Raw genomic sequence first — 21,769 nt, 5'->3', positions numbered from 1 at the left:
ATTGCATCAAAGGAATAAAATACCTAGGAATAAATTTAAGGAGGTAAAAGAAGTGTCCTCTGAAAACTATGACACCGATAAATTGAAGACACAAAAAAATGGAATGATACAGCATGTTATGGACTGAAGAATATTGTTAAAATGTCCATACTACAATTTACTTTATTGTAGTAAAGCAATCAATACACTGAATGAAATTCCCATCAAAATATCAATGGCATTTTTCACAGAACTGGGACAAAGTTCTAAAACTTGTATGGAACTACAAAAAGCCCTGAATAGCCAAAGATATTTTCTGTCTTGTAAAATAACAAAGCTGGAAGTTTCATACTCCCTAATCTCAAACTATACTACAAAGCTATAGTGTTCAAAACAATATGGTACTGGCAGGAAAACAGACACACAGATTGATGGAATATAATACAAAACCCAAAAATAAACCTACACATATATGATCAATTAATGACAAAGAAGACAAGAATATACAGTGGAGAAAGAATGGTCTCTTCAATAAGTGGTGCTGGGAAAATTGGACAGCCACATGCAAAAGAATGAAATTATACCATTATCACTCACCATATACAAAAATAAATTTAAAATGAACACTTGGACATAAGACCTGAAACCATAAAATTCCTAGAACAGGCAGTAAGCTCTTTGACATCAGTCTTAGCAAGATTTTTTTCGACCAGTCTCTTCAAACAGGGCAAAAAATTAAATAAAACTAAAAAATCTTTTGCACAGCAAAGGAAACCATCAAAACAAAAAGGCAATCTAATGAAAGAGAGAAGACACTTAGAAAACGTACACCCAGTAAGGAGTTAATATCTAAAACAGGTAGAGGATATGAATTTATATTTTTCCAAAGGAGACATGCAGATGGCCAACGGCATATAAAAAGATGCTCAACATCACTAATTATCAGGAAAATGCAAATCAAAGTGATAATGAGATATCACCTCACACTAGTCATATTATTATCTAAAAGGCAAAAAATAAGTGTTGGTGAGGATATGGAAAAATGAAACACTCATACACTATTGGTGGGAATGTAAATTGGTGTATCCACTATGGAAAGCAGTTTGGAAGTTCCTCAGAGTCCTAATGGAACAGAAAAAAAAAAATCAACACTAAGGACCTGCACAAGAAGGGAAATCATCTGGAATCCTCTCTCCACAATTAACTGAGACCCTAGTGGGTTATATCCTTAAGATAAGGGTGAGCCAGAAGTAAACACTTGCACAGTCTTGCTATATAGCTTTGCATCGCTGCACACCCAAAGAATCTCAAGCCTTGAATGTGGACTAAGATGATCCTAAATCAGCAGTCCCCCCAAGCACCTGGCAAATGTAGATCATCTCTGGAAGAGATATTCATTCTGTATATCAAATAATTTCTAGAAAAATTCTTTTTTATTGTGAGAACACAATTAAATCAGACACATGTGCAAGAACTAAAAAAATAAACATAGAAAGTTACCTCCAAAGCTTCTTATATTGACATTGTCAGACACAGATCACAAATTATACTGTTAGATAAATTTAAAACTTGAAAATATCCACTGAGAATAGGAGAAACTGACATTACATATTTGAAAAAGAACCAAATAGAAATTCTAGAATGCAAAAGTTAAATAACTGAAATTAAGAATACAGTGATATATCTGATAAACAAATTTACAAATTATAAAAAAATAGCCAGATCACACAAATTAAAAAGGTTAGAAAACATAAAAGAGACAGAAAATAGAGTGAAGCTATATAAACTAAATTTAACCAGATACCCAGAATAAAGAGAAAGAGAAGAGAGAGAGAAGACAGCACAGACAATACTTCAAAGGATAATGGCTGGAAATTTTCTTGAACCAAGGGAAGACACCAATCCAGGTATCTGAGAAGACCAAAGCTCCCTGGTAGAATAAGAACCCACACCTTGAAAAACCATTTTGTAACTGCAGAAAACAAATGACAGGAAAAAATCTTAGACCCCTTCCCCCACAAAAAGTAAATACTTTTTAAAGAAAATCTTTTAAAGAGCAATGGAATTGAGAGGTGGTTTCATAATAGCAACTGCCAACTGAAAATTCTATACCCACTAAAAACTCTCAAGAGTGAAGAGAAAGTATTAGTAAAAAGGAAAAAGAGATGTCACCATGCATCTACCAAAATGACCAAAACTATAAATTCCAATAACACCAAGTATCAGCAAACACGTGGAACAATTTATGCTCTCAGAAACCTTTTACTAGTGAGTGTAAATTATTATCACTATCTTGTAAAATAGTTTGTCATTTTTAGCATTTTTGAGGATAAGCATTATGACCCAGAATTTCCACTCTACACATACACCACCAAAAAATTCCTTACCTGTTGTGTTATAACAAAGAACATCTTGTCTTTGTCCTAGGTTCCAGGCACAGAGATTAAAAAATCCTAGAATTTTCTGAGTGACAAGAATCTCTATTATGCTAATGAGGTGACTCATCATGGGCCCCAGGATAACTTCAAGATAAGGGCTGGTCACCAAAAAGACCAAACATACCAATTAGCAAGTTGGAATTTTCAGCCTTCTGACCTTTAGATAGAGGAGGGGAACTGCAGACTGAGTTTAATAGTTTAATCAATCAGGTTTAATCAATCAATAGGTTAATTCAATGAAACCCAAATGAAAACCCTAGACACTGGGGCACAGAGGAGCAGTCCAGTTAATGAACAGAAAGGTTGGAAGGAAGCTATAGTGCCCCCCTCCATACCTTGCCCTATGTAGCTCTTGAGGCTGTTTCTGATCTGTATTCTTTATAAGACTCTTATCATAAATAGAGTGTTTTTGGTGACTTCTGTGAGTCATTCTAGCAAATTATCACATCTGAGACAGTCATGGGAACTCCAAAATTTATAGCCAGTCAGAAGTACAAGTGGCCCCACAGCTTATAGCTGGCATCTCAAGTAGGGCTACTCTTGTGAAGGACTGAGTTTCTTGTGGGAATTGAAGCTTACTCCTGGAGGTTCTTCAGCATCAGAATTATACTGCAGTCTACTTCAGTTAAGATAGAAACAAAGCATTTTGAAATTTTCTTGCAAGCCAGGCAAAACTGTGGGTGGTCCCTGAGACTTGTAGCTGGCACCTAAAGTGAGGGCAGTCTAATGAAGAACTTTGTGGGTCTGTACTAGCTCTGGATAATTCATGTCAAAACTGAACTTAATTGTAGGACATCTAGTTGATTTCAGAGAATTGGTGTCAGAACATGCCTGTGTACTAGGAAACATGTACCATTGTGTTCACAGAAACACTGCGTAGAGTGCCTGAAAACCATTAATTGCTCTAATATCCACCAACAGTAAAACTGATAAATTGTGTAATATATGTATGAATTAGAGATGTATAACATTTAGAAAAGAGTATTAAAGACAAGATGTTCAGCAGAATAAGCCAGACATAGAATCACATAACCAGATAATTTTCACAAAACTTCAAAAACAGGCAAAGCTAAATTAACTCTATTGTTTGTGATGCATACAGAAACAGAACTATAAAGTAAAGCAAGAAAATGATTACCATACAAATGAGTGGGGGGTGTTCCACAGGGAAAGAACAATATTGCAATTGTGAAAGGATCTATAGGCAGATTTTGGGGGTGCTAGAAATATTCAATTTGTTGACCTGGGTAATGATTTTCTTTTTACTAAATTGTAATTCATGTTTTATGTATTTCTCTTAATGTATGCTATATTTCATCATTTTAAAAAGTTTAAAAAGTAGAAGTAGTGATTAGAAAATTCACCTATTAGAAAAGGCCTCGACTATGAAACCCATAGGCAGGTTTATATAGTTGCTGAGAATGTAGCAGTGAACTGTATGTACTTATTCAGTAAGAAAGGGTTCATTCAAAAACTGTACTTTAATGTAAGATCAGTAATGAACTTAAATTACTGTAAAAACAGAAGCGGAGAGAAGAAAAAAGATGTTTTAAAAAGCTTGCTTAGATGGAGATTATACAAATAGGTAATTTCTTGTCATGTATAAAAGTGCAGGTTTAGCTTATTTGTTAAAAATAACTTGCAAACAGAAACATAAGGTTTACCTTCCAGACTAGAGCATTAATTCTTAATGTCTGTGATATGTTTAAAATGTACATTCGTAGGCAACATACCCTTGCATGTATAGAGCTGGGATCTCTAAAGGTAGAGTCCAGGCATCTGATTTAAGAACTACTATGGGTGATTCTAACTATGCACACGAGCATTCTAGAACCACTGTACTAAAGAGGAAATGATGGGGGAGAAAATAGCAAAGCAAAACAAAAATCCTGGATAAAGCCAGCAACAAGGAGGACTCTACAATAGATACGAGAAGGCATGGTAAATAGCAAATATAGGATGGTGAGACTAATACAAACATATCAATATTTATGATAAATATTAATGGGTTAAATTCCCCTAGAAAAAGATAGAGTCTCTAAAATTGGATTTAAAAATTTAAGTAAAAAATTTTTAGTCCAAATATCTGCTGTTTATAAGAGACAGCTTTAGAAACATGCAAAGAAAAAATTTAAAAGGACGGATCTATATCGGATACACTGTACCAAATGAAAACAAAACCAGTAATATAGAAATGAAATAGAATTTAATGCAATACAATAAAAGTGATGCTGTATTTTGATTATAATTATAATCCACCACTATTTTACAGTTATGAACCTTTATGCAACAAACAGCAGAATGTTGAAATGTATCAGGAATATGAAGAGAAATGGTCAAATCCTCAGTGATAGGAAAGGCTTTGTCATCAACAGAAATCTATTGAACAAAAATGTAACAGATGATTTGATAACATGATAAATAAACTTGAATTATTAGATTTATAATGTATTGTGCCACATAGAAAATACTTGTTTTTCCTCAAATATGATTGAAATATTTATAACACTGACTACCTAGCCTCAGTGAAACTCTCCGTATTTGAGGGCAGAGCTACTCATAGTAACCAGACCAGTGCTGGTCTACAAAATGTTACCAGTCCAGAAAAAAGGACTATTATATACCAGGAAAAAGGAACTACTCTAGAATGCAAATCAATTAAGTCACTCAGTGCACAATTTAGATCATTTGATATTTTTACACCCCACCCTTTTTTAAATCAAAATATGTATTTTGAAGGAAAATATCCATTTGTGTCCTGGAGCAAACACCTTCTCACAATGAATACAGGCAGTCAAAATATCACAGATCCAGCATTTAATAATAAAAGAACTGGAGAAAACCATTATACATTGAGAATTTAAAATTATTTATAAAATAAATCTTGAATTTGAAATATGAGAAATCTAAAGTGAAATCAGACTCTTTAGAAATTAATGGCAGCAAGAGCACTGTACCTCAGAACCGATGGAATGTGGCCAAAGGGGTGATCAGTGATGACTGGATGGCCTTAAGTCTATTTCACATATGGCTAAATGTCATGTAATTACAAACTCAATTGAAAAATTAAGAAAATTATAAAATACCAAATTAAAAAACTAAAACAGAAGTAATGCATGAAGATAAATGAAATTAATAAACTAGGAAGGAACAGAGTAGACACTGATCAATAAAACTCAAGGGTGACTCTTTGAAAATGCCAACAAGATAAATAAGCTCAGAAAACACCACTGAGAGGAAAAAACACGACCTTACCAAGGCTGAGAAAGAAGCTAGAAAGCATGAGATTGAGTTTCTGGAGGACCAGGTTGTATCTAAGATGTCAGAGTTTTAAGAGGCAGGAGACATTCAGAACTGCAGGCTGAGATTCTTGCTTCTTATAACATTATTCAACTTACAGTGAGAAAAAGACAGATGAGATACCCCAGGTTTGGGCTCCAAAGAAGCAAAGGCTATTTTATGACTCTGGTAAATAAGTCTCTTACTGCATGCATTCACTTAAACTGAGACCACTGAAAACCACTTTGAGAAATTCAGTCTGCTGGCTGACAAATTAAAAGGCCTGCTGAGTTCATAACCTCTCCCGAATTCCTATATGAAAACTGCAGAATAAATGAAAAAGTCTTCTTGACCCATAGGATGTAGATACTACGGAGGAACAAGAGCTGGAGAACTCTGACTGTCCAAGGCCCTAGGAAATAATTCCCACTCCACATGCCTCACTGCTTCCTGCTCTTTGAATACAGGAATCTCCACCATGTCACCCTTCCTTATTATTCTAGCAATGCCGAGAACTAGTACAGATGGTGCTATACAGAATCAGGTAAGAGTAGTAGTCCCAACTGGAAGGGATTGCAGAAATGTGCTACCTCGTCACAGGCAAGCTCATCTGAGATAACGCATTCAAAGTGCTGGATTAGGAAGACAGGTGATGTTTCCAAAAATTCTGGGGGTTGTTTAATAAAAACCTGGATTCAGCCTTGGCCCAGGCAGCAGTAAAGTTCAAAAATCCTGGCCTCAACATAGCAGAAGACATTCAAAGACTGAAGATAGGAATATTAAATTGTAGCCATATGATACTGCTCATTTCATCAACCTTTTCATTACACCTGTTTATATAAATTTCCTTTACCTACATATTACATATGTGTGTGTGTGTGTGTGTGTATAAACTTGCTACCTTGAGTAACAGATTAGCTAGAAAAGACCTAAATATTGAAAAGGAATTGGCCTGGATGATCCAGAAGATTTTTTTCCTGATACACAGTGACTTGGGAAACAACTGAAATAAAAATGGGATGGGAATGAGGGAATCCTGGGGGAAGATAGGCCCAGAAGGCAGCACAGAAGCACTTGAAGTAAACTGGGCAGAGGTTTATGCAGCAATCAGGGCTCTTTGAAAGTCCTTACATATAAGAGTCCACTTTTGCTCCTTTCCATGAAGTTCTCAGAAGTAAATCAATAACAAGACCTCATTTTATTTGCATAATCTAAGAAAAACAAAAAGCTCTAGGACACATGAGGAGAAGCTGAATTTTAACCAGCACCTTGGAGCATTGAGCATATTGGGAGCCTGCTGCTCAGTTCCCAGGCCACAGCTCCTGAGGCCCTGGTATGGAGGAAAGTATCTTGCAATGGGATTGCAACCCATGAAGAAGGGCTTTTACGGTAGGGATGAAAAAAAGAAAAAGCCAGTGAACTCTGCTCTAATAGTCAACCAAAGGCAAAGCTGCATTCTGGGTGAAACTGAAGATATTAGTTTCACCACTAAAGATTTAAAAGATGCCAAGTATGTTGATTCCTATTAATTTCTACTCAGTTTCTGGTAGAATTGGTACTAAGTCTGATAGGTTTTAAAGAATGCTGGTGGAACTCACAAAAATTAACTCAAAATGGATTAAAGACTTAAATGTAAGACCTGAAAGCATAAAACTCCTAGAAGGAAATACAGGGTAAAAGCTCCTTGGTACTGTTCTTGGCAATGATTTTTTGGGATATGACACCAAAAGCACAAGGCAGCAATCACTAAATTAAACAAGTGGGACTATCGCAAACTAAAAAGCTCTGCACAGCAAAGGAAACAACAGAATTAGAGGCAACATATGGAATGGGAGAAAATATCTGCAAACCATATGCTTGATATGGAGTTAATATCCAAAATATACAAGAAACTCATACAATTCAATAGCAAAAAAAAAAACAAATAACCCAATTACAAATGGGCGCTTGAATAATTTTCCAAAGAAGACATATATGTGCCAACAAGCTCATGAAAAGGTGCTCAACATCACTAATCATCAGGGAAATGCAAGTCAACCACAAGAAGATATCACCTTACACTTGTTAGGATGACTTTTCTCAAAAGGACAAGAGAGAAGTGTTGGCAAGGGTGTAGAGAAAAAGGAACCCTTGTGCACTGTTGGTGGGAATGTAAATTGGTGCTGCCACCATGAAAAACAGTGTGGAAGTTCCTCAAAAAATTAAAAATACTAGCAGCAATGGAGATCCAGCAATCCCACTTCTGGGTATACAATCAAAGGAAACAAAATCAGTATCTCAAAGAGATATCTGCTCTTCATTTTCTTTGCATCATTGTTCACAATAGCTAAGATACAGTAATAACCTAAATGTCCACCAGTAGATGAATGGATAAAGATGACAGGGTTCATACAAAAGAATATTATTCAGCCATAAGAAAAAAGGAAATCCTGCCATTTGCAACAACATGAATGAACTGGAGGACATTGTGCTAAGTGAAATTAAGCCAGAGAAAGACAAAACACTGTATGATTTCACTTAAATGTGGAATCTTAATTTAAAAAAAATAAGTCAGACTCACAGAAACACAGTGAATGGTAGTTACCAGGACCTTTGGGGTGGGGGAAATGGGGAGATGCTGATCAAAGGGTACAAACCTTTAGTTTTAAGATGAAGAATAGATCCTGGGGTGACTGTATGGTGACTATAGTTAATACTGTATTGCATTCTTGAAATCTGCTGAGAATAGGTCTTAGCATTCTCACCACACACACAAAAAGGTAACTATATGAGGTGATGAATGTGTTAATTAGCCCTACTGTGGAAATTATTTCACAATATATACATATATCAAATCACATTACATACTTCTAATCACAATATATACATATATCAAATTGCATTATATACTTCTAAAAATACAATTTTTTTGTTGATTATACCCAGTAAAGCTGAAGGGAGAGTGAAAAGGTTCGTGGAGTATTTCTAACTTAATGAAATATTCACTCTAATTGTGGCTGCTAATTTATATATCCAGATACTACAAATAGCCAATTCATCTTTTCAGCTGTAATACATAATGAATACAGAAGCAGTTTGTCATTTATTCCTGCATGAGAGATCCCTTTCACCTTTATAATACCATTTGACACCGTTTAATCTGCAGGGACCTTGACGATCTCCGTATCCTTCGAAACTTCATGCCAGCCGCTATGTTGGCAATGTCATGCTGATAGGTCCTGGAAATAACAGGTTACCTGTCTACCTTCCATGTTAGTAAGGTCTATATGGTGAATTCCACAAAAACAGAGGGATCTGTAGTTTCAGAGTAGACCATTCAGAAAGAGCCTAGAAAATATTTGTGCCATACATAAATTCTCATATAAGTTCCCCACTGCAAACAAGATTCTTAATCAGAAAGTGAGGAGAACTTTCAGTTGTTATCAGTGATCTTCCTTCTCCGGCCAACCCATGCCTTGCTAAATGGATGAATTATAAAAGGATGAATTACAATGTCACAATGACCAGGATAAAGGATATCCGTGGGCTGAAAAACACGGACTTCACTCACCCGTCTAACTTGGTTACTCCAATGCTGAACTCCCAACTCTTATGTGGTAACTGACATTATCCTCTACCATGAATGGGGTAGCTATTTGTCTCCAAGAAATAGACACAATTTGGGATTTAGAACTGCTTCCCTGCTCATCACACATCTGCAAGCACCTCCTCTGGTGGATATACTAAATCTCTGATGCACTATTATGGCATCCTACATAATAATGTCTCTGATCAAGGGACATATTTCACATTTAAAGTGAGGCAATAATCTGATGCCTATGGAAGAAACCAACCAAATCATTTTCTAATTAGTTTTGATTTATGAAAGGCTTTCACATTGATGAATATCTCTTGTGGCTCTACAGGAATTTTTTAAATATATTTTCATTTTTATGTAAAATATAAATAAATGATTATAAGTTTAAAAATTATATCACTGTTACCAAATATTGCATTGAAGATTCATTTTCATACTATCTTTAATAATTCATAATATAAAGACAGTTTCATATTTAACAAGTGACATGCTACTTAATTTGCCTTAAAGTATATATGAATATCTAACTGCATTATAAATAAACTTTGAAAATTGATTTTAATATGTTTGATTTGGAATCCAAATGCAGGTTTCTGTAAATAACACATTGTTGGATTTAATCATGACAAATTTTCTCTCTTAATACAGAGCATGCTTAATGTGCTACAGAAGAGTTTAATTAGCTTAGAATGCCACTTAAGGATTTGAGAAGATCATCTTGAGGTGAATTTGATGAATTATGATCATGAGCTTATATTTCAACATTAAGCTTCATTTCTTGTATTTTTTAACAGTCCATTATGGGAATGAATTAAATAACATGCACCTATGAGTAAAATCATTTAAAACTATACAGTGGTCAGAAGCACAAAGCAGGATGTCTGAACACACCGATCTGACCCCCAGTAGCCACAGAGTATGCTCACTCTATATATACTCAAAGGTACTAAAACTGTTGCATTTCCTAAAGGAAAATTAGAAAATGTTAAATATTTGAATAGATACTTAACGAAATGCCATTACTGTCTTTAACAATGCAAACCTCCTTGGATACATCTGTGAAGCCTGGAAGTTTGTCTACCACCAGATGGGAAATGTTGGTGCCCTCTGTCACTGAGGACTCAATGACGGTACCAGCTCTGACACACAAGCTAGGCTGCCATCTTATAAAATGTCATTAAGCTCTGACCAGTGACCAAGGAACCACTGTCTCACGGCTACACCTTGTCACACACCTGACAACTAAGGTGTGGAGGTGGGAGTAGCACCTCTACTTACATACACTTGCCTTAACTATTTCCTAAAAGGATTTGGAACAACTTGCAAAAAAAATAATTAGAGAACATTAGCTCAAAATTAAGTAAATAAGGCAATTAGGAAAAATAAGGGTAAATGAGTATTCTGGAAATCTTAAAACCTAAGGGAAGAATACTTATATTAGAAAACATAGTAAATGTCGTATCTCAATAAAGCTGGAAGGGGAAAAAAGTGCTCCTGGTTTCATAGAGAGATTCCACCAGGTCACTCTGGAATCTTCAAGCTGAGGGAAGAATCAAAGAAGGCAGCTGGCTGGTGTGACTGACTCTCCGTGGGAAACACGGTTGCTACTCTGAATAGGAACTAAACATTTTAGGGTGTTTTGGAGACTGAAGATCCTGTAACCATGACTTTTTCCAGACTCTGAAATTGGCAAGCCAAGTTGGGATATGATAAACACAACACCAAAGAACATACTTGGAATGCACCATGTTTACCTTAAGCTGCCACAGCACCAAGAGCTGCCTGGAAAACTTGCTTCTACTGTGCCCAGCGCTACAGGTAAGAAGAGACAACCCAGGTCCTTAAACACAAGATCACCAACGACTCAGAGATCTCCGGAATAAAGACCCACTAGGAGGAAAAAAAAAAATCACAATCAGATAAGGTCCTAAAACAAGGAGTATATAGTATATGAACCTGCCAAAGTCCGAAGTCCAAATTCAAGACAGACTTGTGACCAATGACACGAATTTCCTTCTTTCTTCTCCTGTTTCCCCTGACCATTGCATGTAGAATGTGGAGGTGGGAGTGGCACCCCCACTTATTAGAAGCACTGGTGATGTTTATATTGTAGTTTTGTCCAAGATGGCAAAATTTTGATATGGATCACAAACTAGAGAAATAATGGCACAATCTAAGAGCCCAGATTCAGGGTAACAGTGGCAGTGAATGAATTCAACTGTGAGTCGTCTCCCAACAAGTGGGCCTGGAAGTGAAGCCTATACTATCCAGTTCTGCCACTGGATCCCAACTGATGATGTAGGGGCAGCAAAAGACCCAAACTGAGACAATAAAATTCCCTCCCAGGAATTTGGCATTTGGAGTGAAAAGCACAGAGTGAGATTTCCAAGTCACATTAACAGCAAAGACCCACGGAGCAGGTCCGCAGACCGTGCTGTGAAGGAACCCAGTGGTCACTGCCACTGTTCTTTCTCGCTTTTATACATCAACAGTTCTTTCAATTTTCTTTCAACTTCCTTTCACCAAATTCCTTTGTTATTAATGTTATTTGTGCTCTAGAGGGACTTAAGTAAGAGCTGTGTATTTTATTTCTTACAAATAAAATAACTAATACAAAGGCAATAAAATTCTAATCAAGTTCTTGACATGATTTTTTTATGAAATACAACAATTCTAAAATCCACCTGGAAAACTAAATGCACAAGAATCACTGAAATGTGTGAAGGAGAAAATAATGGAGAAGTAGTCCGCCAGATATCAACATTCACTGAGTCACAGTCATTTAAATGTGTTACTACTGCAAATATTCAATAGCGGAAAGAAAGAAGTTTAAAGTATTGTAAAAGTAAAATTTAAGTATTCAAAAGTAGTGTTAAAACAATTTTCTGTTCATGCAAAGAAAAAGTTGTTAGACCCCCTTTCACAGCATTTATAAAGCTGAATCCAAAATAATTTAAACTTCAAAAAATTTTAGCAGTAAAAATATTAGAGGAAATTTTTAAGGAATATATTTATAATCTTTAAGTTGAGTCTTAAGACAAAAAATATAAAAATTTACTCCCTAGAATCCAAATTTTCTATACATTTAAAAACAAAAACATCATATAGTTTAAAAAACAAATGATATACTTAGGAAAATATTTTGTACAGACAAGACATAACAAAAATTAATTGCTTTAATATACCAAGAGCTCCTAGAAATAACTGAGAAACAAACAATATGGTAGGGAAATGGGTAAAGAGTTTGAAAACACTCCTCATGCTAGAAATGCAAGTGACCAATAAACACAAGCAAAGATGCCCAGCTTTATTAGAAATGGGGAGTTGCAAAATGAAAGGATAACTAGATACAATGTTTTTATGTATCATATAGGCAAAACTTCTGAAGTTTGAAAATATTAGATGGGAAATACTGGAAATGGGAGAAAAGAGCCACTTACATGTCCATTGATGGGATTATCAGTTTTTACAGCCTTTATGGATGTTAATTAAGCAACATCTAGTAAAATGTTCAGTCAGTCTTTAGCAATTCCACTTCTGGGTATTTGTGAAAAATATACATACATACAAAGATATATGTTTAAGAACTTTCAATATTATAAATAATAGCAAAAAACCTGAGGAGACATAATACATCTGTTGGATAAAATTAGAGCCACTTTAAATGCCAAGAGTGACAAGCCAGACTGGCTGGAGTGGAAAGTGAGGGCTGGAAAGCGCTGGTCAGAATCCCACTGTGCCCATTCCCACTAATGAGTTCTGTAAGGTCTCTGCTGATAGCAAAATCCAGGCCTTCAAAAGAAGCTGGTGGAAGACATACACAGGAAAAAGGTGAGCTTTGTAAATACATGCCAGTGGCACCTGGTAGCACAATGCTATGGGAGCAGTCATCTGGGCATGATACAGTTTGTAGGAAAAAAATACACCTGAAAAAGGAAATAAATAGCCTTAAGGTTTAGATGGAAGATCTACCAGCCCAGCAAAATTGTTGTGACCATGAAAATGAAATGGCTACTTTAGGCAACAGGTAAAGAATAGAGAAGAAACCTGAGTCACCAAGAAGCCCTTTGAATGCTGAAAGGGAAGCCAGACAATGAATTCCTCTGTAGTAGTGTGAGGACTTCCATGACAGTACCAGCGGCGAGGCGGCTTACTAAACTTAGTAAACCACAGAAATTTACTTCCACACGGGTCTGGAAGCTGGAAATCCAGATCAGCGTCAGTAGAGTTGGTTCCTTCTGAGGCCTCTTTCTTGGCTTTAGAAACTGGCTTTTCCCTGTGTCTTTACATTATCTTTCCTCTGCGTATATCTGAGAACTAAACTCTAAAAGGACACCAGGCACATTAGATTAGGGCTCATCCTAATGACCTCATTTTACCTCTTCAAGGCCCTATCTCAAAATACAGTCCCATTCTGAGATGCTGAGGGTTAGGACTTCAGCACAGGAGTTTTGGGAGGGTCACAATTCTGCTCCTGACCACCTCCTCACATTTTCAGGTCTTCTGCCTGGAACATACCTCCATCCTACCCTTCCCAGTGCAGTTTTCTCTGCGAACTCTGAATCATCCTACAAGAGTCGGCTTTGATGCAATTTCCTCAGGGACATCTTTCTCAACCCAAATAACCCCAATCTAAATTGAGCTCCTGTTCTGCTTTCTCAGAGCACTTACAGTTTACAAAAAGTGTTTATTCTTCATATCAGTCATCAAAGCTTATAATAATGCCATACAACTGGGGGGTTATTTGTCGCTGCTCGGTCTCTCTCATACCACCCCACTAGACTTTGGCTCTATGGAATTTTAGTTCATCCCACCCCAACAATAACATAGGCCCTGTGCTATAATAATAAAAGTTCAACATTTATTGAGCATTTATCATGTTCCACTTCACTAAACACAGAGATAGATGCATATATACTAACACTTTACTTCTCTAAACATCTCTACGATGTAAATATTATCCCTGTCTTATATATCCTGAAAAATGAAAGCTCAGTGTGCTCAAAATCACATAGCAAGTAGCAGAGCTGGAATTTGGGAGGCTCAGTAGACATCTGTTGAGCTGTGAATAAACGAATAAACCTAATTGCCATAAATATAGAGAAAATAAAATGATTTATCTACATTACTGAATATTATACCGTACTTTGAAAAGGATGAGAAAGATTTCTACACAGTAACATGGGACGAAATATATTATTAAGTAAGAGAAGTCACAAATAGTATCTTCCCATGTGTGAGTATGGGTGTATGTGTGCACATGTACATGCACATTTTTGTGAATGCTGAGATAAATGCTGGATAAATGCACCCTGAAGCTATTTTGGAGAATGGTAAAAGGAATCTGGGGGAAGGGAGATAAAAGGACCTATACTTTCTCCTCTAAACACATAATTTTTTTAATAGACTTCTTGTAAAATATTTTACTTAAATTTTAAAGAGCTATTAAAAAGGAATACATATATATATATGATTAAACTATTTGGTGAATGAATAGTTTGAGATTTTTAGAAATCATCCCATAATAGTTTTCAGGATGGTTAACTTTATAGTCTTCCTCTCCCACCTCATCACTTCGCAGTAAAGCAGAGAGGAAGCACTCAGATATTCCAAGAATTTTTTAAATCCATTTTTATAAAGTTGAAAGCAGACAAAATTTGATATAAAAGACAAACCACAGGCCTAAATACATACGATACTGTTTCACAACATAGGGCTAACACCAAGAGTGGCCATGATTAGAAGGAAGAGAAGGGGGCTCAAGGTCAGCTCAGAGGGTCATGAGCTGAAGCACCACAGTGTGTAGCAGATCTACGGATCCCTGCCCAGGAGCAGGGAGCAGCAAGTATGAGGGCTTAGAGAGGCCAAGTAGCCCAGGTGCCTGACAACACTTTGGAAAGAGGGAATTTCCACTCCTAGAAAGTGCTCAACGAAGTACCAGCACTTAATGGCACATTCTTCCCTTCTCCCTCTTCCACAGAGCGGTATATCCTACCACTTTCCATAATCATACAGCTAAACAGATTCAGCAGGCGGATTAAAAAGGCACCTCAATTCACAGATGGGCAAACAGCCAGTAATCTTAAAATATTTGCAGAAAAACAGCACATGAAAGATGACCACCAAACTCAATAGTAATACCAATACCCAAGGAAACAGAGGGTTTAACATAAGACTATGATATTGTCAAAAGGTACAAGATTATACTGCACCAATAAAAAAGTCAAGACAATGGAAATTTAAACCTTAGTTACTGATATATATATATATCACCCCAAAATATATGGGCTAATAAACTGGATACAACCAAAACAGTGAGCTGTAATATCAACCTCAGAATTTACCCAGAAAAATACAAGCTGGAAAGTATGAGGTAAGGGTAAGAGATATAGTGAAGTTCCAACAACCATTTACAAGGTCCAAAACAAACTAAAGAAATAATAGCACAACCCAAAGAGCCCAGATTTGAGGAAATGGTGGCACATGACATTGCTCCCAATATACAGTAAACAGATATGACTCTGGGTTGTTGCAAGTGGGTGAAACAGTGATACCTATGCTACTGAATTCTGCCACTTACCACAGCTGATGATGTAGGGACAAAGGACCCAAGCTGATAAATGTATTTATCCCAAGAACGATTTAATAGGAAAAAACTATCAAAATACTTTACATCATTAAATGCTCAAAAGAAATGTTAACTAGCTATGCTGAGAATGTAAAATTTAAATCTTATTGTCATAGTAGAAGTTAGCAATAGACCAGAATTTCATTTGAGAAGCACATTTAACAGTGAACTTGCAAATTCGCTTAATGTTGAAATATTATAAGCATTACAAGTCAGAAGTATAATAGAGATGACTTCTCTCACACCTACTCTTCAAATTATCTAGAAGTCTTTGCAATAGGCAATACAATAAAAATAAATCATAAATATTGATAAGGAAGATATAAAACTAATTGTTCACAAAGAATTTCTTAAGCAGAAAATCCAAAACAATCAATAATTAGAATGAGCAGATACATAACAAACACAAAAAAGGCATTACTGTTCAAAAGCAATGACTCATTGAAATATTGTAGTAAAGATCTTTTACAACAATAAGCAACAAGCGAAAAAAAAAATACTATGAAATTTAAAACAGAATTGTAGGGATTCACTTCACTGGTTATCCAAACATATTAAAGTCTATTATCTAGCACAGTATGCTACTGGAGCTAAAACAAACAAGCTGAGCAATGAAACCCAAAGAAATCAATATGTACAGTAAGGTTACATTCAGATTTGTAGGAAAAAAGAAATACTGTTCAATTAACAGTACTGACACAATCAACTATCAATTCAGATATAAAATAAAGTTAGTGTCCAACCTGACAAGGTTCTCAAAAAGAAACTATCCATATAAACATAAAAACAAATGTTTAATTATAAGAAATATATATATGAGACTATTTTATGATTTGGGTATCAAAGGTCTTAAAATAACAAAAAGCAAAAACAATAAAAGTAACAAATTGATATGTTAGGCCACATCAAATTTTTAACCACTAAGACTGGAGACACCATTAGAACCCTTGCAGATAAGATACAGATGAGAAAATAGTTGTAGTCTGTAACTGCCAATGAGTATTTAAAATCTAAAAGATATCCCTTAAAATCAGGAATAAAAAGGCAGACAAGCTAAAAAAAAATTAAGGAAAACCGTTATATGTACGTGTAAACAGTCATGCACAAGTTGTAGAATTATGAGGAAATTGGAAATAAAATACCCATGAGGGGAATTTCAAAATAAACTAGCATTTATATTACAGAATGCTAATACTATAACAAAATTTTTCAAGGTGAGGTAGCCGAGGTTTACATTCACAAGAGAAGTTATCCAAACATACTGAGGTAAAAAAGAAGCTGCTGAAAAATACGTGTACTTAACAAGGGGCTTTAGGGAGGAGAGAGGGATTCTGGAAGGAAAACTACAAAAGTAACAATGAAATACCTAGAGTAGTAAATGGGATTAGCGGGGGTGGCACCAGATTTTTGTTCTTATTTGGTTTTAACTTTACCTAAAAGTCAGAATTGTTGACAATGAAAATGTGTTCATGTATCATTCTGTACAACCTTACTAATAAAATGTTTAAAAAGAATACATACACCAATCTCCACATGGCCACACACCTGTATGCAACACAGATTAGAGAAAGATGAGCCTCTCCTCTTCTACTGAGTTCTTACAAGAATCCATACTTGAAGCATCAAAATCTGCAGCGACCCTAAAGGGCAATCCCTTGTATTCTCTAGTTTGGTAAACTGGGAGGATGTGAAATTGGGAGCAGCCAGAAAATTTCTAGCTATAAAATGAGATCATCTTTCATTAGTCTAGAATGTAATCCCTTAAAAGAGCTTCAGAAAAGAACCGACTTCTTGGGAAAGGCCACACAATTGGTCTGGAAGTGGGGGAAAAAAAATTCACTTGACGGTCCTTTTAATTTTCTGATGTTATTTTAAGCCCTCCCATTGAACTTGGAAAAGAGATTGAAATAATCAACTGTAAAATGTTTCAGCTAAGCAGGTTGTGTTAAGTGATATAAATTGCATATGCCATTTAACATATCTTTATCTCTGCAAATTGTATTCTAATAGGTAAATTTATCTTCCCTGGGTGAGTTTCCTGCTGGATCTTGGAAGGCCTGTGTGCTGTTATTCAAGTCCTTACTCACCAAAAGGAGGAACCAGGAAGATGACTAGAAGATGTCCTGACAATATTTCATCCCTGGAGAAGAGTGAGGGAAGAACACAAAACTTGGCTGGGCTGTTGCTCCCTCAACCCACAGGGCTGTTAATGTCCCAAATGTGATGTTATTTAAGACAAAACAGTCTAGAGGGTATTAAAGGTGCTCATCCACCACATCCTGTTGCCTTGGGGAAACCTAAGGGTTAAAACCACACCTCTGGGACCTGGGGTGGATTTCAGCTGCCCGAAGGAAAGGGGCAGCGCCGCAGTTACTCTAGCAGACAGGCAAGCTTCCACAGGTGAAACCGGGGGCCTCCGCTGAGGACAGTGGGACACTACTCCACACCCCTATGCTTCTAGAGGCTGGGTCCTAGGTTAACAAGAAGGTGGAGGCTCAGAGGGATTCCCACCGAGGCGGGGAGAGGAGGCTCCCCCTCTAATATGGGGTTCAGTGACCCCTACGTAGTAAAAGAACCCAGCCTGGGCAAAGACTGGTCCAACAGAGCATCCACAGAGAGCAGTCTGTACCCCAAAATTCCCAAACTAGATTAATCTGGGGTCTATTTACCTTCCCTGTACATCCATCAAAACTGACGGTTTACCTGCAGTGACGGTTTAGAGCAACAAACAGCCTTCAGTTTATTTTTTGTTATTGTTCTACAGGTTTTTCAGTTGGGTTTCTGTTTTGGTTTTTTTCCACTTGAGAATCCTCTAAAGAATTTAGAAAATCTATATACCTCCTCATACATTTTAATTTGGTAATTAAAATTTATCATCACCAGTTTAAGTTACAAAGAACATAACTTCTGGCACATTATAATTATTGACATTTTAAAACAAAATGTTACATCATTTGTTAAATATATCACACAGGATATTGAGATTTCATATATTTAATCCATTTTTTAAAAACACATAAACAAGCTCTTTTTTAACAGTCAACATTTTGTATTAGTCCTTCCCCTCCTCCAACTCATATTTCCATTCCACTTACCCTAAAGAATTTTATAATGTAAGTTTTGTGCTTGAAAGTATTTTATAGATCACCCTATAATTCTCTGCAAAAGTAATTAATGAAAATACATTTTATTTAATTTTCTTGGCAACAAGGATCTAAATGTTAGTTTCTTCTAGATTAAGTTATTCCACATTTTATTTGTATGTGGTTTTGATAAGTAGTTTTAAATCTAAGAAGTATGCTTTTGCAGGAAATGCATTTCTTAATGAGATAGGTATGGCTTTTTTAAAAAATTAGTTCATGGATGAACATTTTTCATTACTAGAATGATCCAGAATTTACCTTTAATTTAGTTTAATGTAAGCATTTGAGACAGCTATTCATATATAAGCAGATGCTAATGCAAAGAGCTTCATTAATGTCCCTCATTTTCTTTAATTCTCTACAGGCTATATACAGAAAAAGATAATAATCAGCAAAAATTAATTTAAATCATCCACTGACAACCCCTTTAAGCCTTCCTTCAGCTTTAATAAAGGCGAAGAATTGGAACCACCTGAGTTGCAGAAGGCTTCATTACCAAAAACTGCAGCCATTCACTTTCTCACCACCAACACCAGTATTTTGAATTGCCCCCTTGTTTGCTCCCTACATGCTTTTCCACCCCAAGCCAATGCATAGTAAGATCTAGAACAAGCAAGACTGACGGCAATGAGCTAGACTGATGGCTTTCCCTAACAAAATGTGAAAGAGAAAATGTGGAAGCAGCAATGGAAAAAGAATGGGCCGTGCATATAATCAGGCAGATCAATTTTAGGAAAGCAAACATATGGAAATTGCGAACCTGGAAACATTGTTCCTGTTACGCCTTGGAATGCCTTCACATACCCCCAGGAAAATATTTATACCGGTTTGAAAACAGGTGGGACTGGTAAGTGCAGTAACACCTAAGGGCAGCTGGTCTCAAGATAAATGCTATTTGCAGACTGGCTGAGAGGTACTTGAGACACAACGAGCTGAAGTGGCAATGACATTCAGAGTATAACTGGGGAACTATTTATCATTTCATAGAGATTCCCAGAAATACCTGGTGATACAAATTGGATTTCTTGCAGTGTGATGGATCCTGGAGTAGTTGAGCATGTAAATGAGATAGTATGATATTTAAATAACAGAGAAAAGCTGTTCCCCCTTATGCTCTCCTGAGTCACCCAAAAGCAACGAGAAGGACCGAAAGGCAAATTCTGTCTTCAAAAATCCACAAGATTATCTGTAACTCTGAACACAATAGCTGAAATGGGGCTGCCATATACACTGAAGATTAAACTGGGGTGTGGGAAGATGCCAAGATGCATGTGGCTACAAATAAGGGGGGAAAAAAGGTACAGTAAGCACCTGGCAATACACTTAAGAAATCAGCAAAAGAAAAGCATTGAAAGGTATACCACATTATCTTTAGAAAACTCAAGATGATAATGTAGCACTTTCTTAGTCTATATTTTTGTATGATCCTAATAAAACTACCAACAGGTTTTAAACTTAAGCTGGCTATAATGTTCATATGGGGGAAAGAAAAAGCAAGAACAAATGATTTAAAAAGGGAAATTCATGAAAAAGAAATGCTCTAGTAGATATTTAAACCTATTGTGAAGCTAGTGTGGTGCTACTACATGAACAGGCATATCAGTGACACACATTAGAAAGTCCATAAATAGACCAAAAAAAGGAATTAAAATAAAGATGGATTTTCAAATAGGTGGAGAGAATATGCATTATTTTGGCATTGGGACCCATAAATGGTGTTAGGACATCTGCATAGTAAAGCAGGGAAGAAAAAAAAACATTTGGATTAATATCTCATATTATATAATAGGAAAAATTCCAAATTGATCAAATATTTACATCTTAAAACTCAAACCATAAGAGCACCAGGGAAAAAAAGGAAGAACATTTTTATAATCTCCCAAGTTGGAAAGGTCTTTACAAGTTAAGAAAACCCCTGAAGTCACAAAAGAAATTACCAGTAAAACAACTCTGTGAAAGACAGTATGATATTTCCATGCATACATGGAAAACCCACCACATATTAAAAGATAAATGACAAACTGGAAAAAGTGTTTGTAACTTACAAAGGCCCAAAGGGTAAGAAAGAAAAACGACAACCGCAGGAAAACTAACAGTATCAAAAGATAGCTCATAGGAAAGTCAAACAATTCTAAAAATTAAGAGGTATTCAATCCCATGAGTCTTAAGAAGATAAACAATGCTGGTCAAAACTACAACAAGCTCTGAGCTTTCGCCCGTCGGGGTAAGAAAACGCCTGACAACTCACCACAGCGGCGCCGGCTTAGGCTCGTAGGCTCCCGTGTTGTCCCGCAGCCTTAAAGGCTGCACGGCATTTCCGGCGCTGGCTGGGCTCTGCCAATAGGAGGCCCTGGGGCGGGAGGGGAGGCTCCGCCCTCTCTGCCTCCACTTCCGGTCCACGTTTCCACAGCAACTCCCCGCACCTGCATCCTCGAAGCTGCACCTTGGCAGCAACTGAACCCAGTGTTCCGACCCTCGAAGAGTCAGCCTGATCTCCCCTGCTCAGAGAACCGTCATTCAACCATGAGTGCTCCCTCCTCGGAAATCCCACCCTGGCCCGTAGGGTCTCCTGCCAAATCTTGGCACAGCTGAACACAGCCGCCTCCTCCCACGTCTGAGTACCAACGCTGAGGTCCATCCTCTCAGCGTCTGAGTTCTTAACAATTTCAGCCCCTTCGCTTGTTCCCCCGGTGCGAGACATGGCCCCTGCTGCTTGTAATTGCTA

The 21,769-nt window shown here is 36.6% G+C and overlaps 1 pseudogene; it reads right to left on the bottom strand.

Moving 5' to 3' along the window:
• The window catches only part of LOC108394515 (olfactory receptor 10J1-like), a 269,001-nt pseudogene extending 247,232 nt beyond the window's left edge, over positions 1-21,769 (bottom strand).

Source organism: Manis javanica, chromosome 14 (assembly GCF_040802235.1).
Source record: "Manis javanica isolate MJ-LG chromosome 14, MJ_LKY, whole genome shotgun sequence".
NCBI classification, from domain to species: domain Eukaryota; kingdom Metazoa; phylum Chordata; class Mammalia; order Pholidota; family Manidae; genus Manis; species Manis javanica.
Note: the sequence above shows the minus strand (reverse complement) of the source record. Positions and strands in the feature narration are given on the sequence as shown.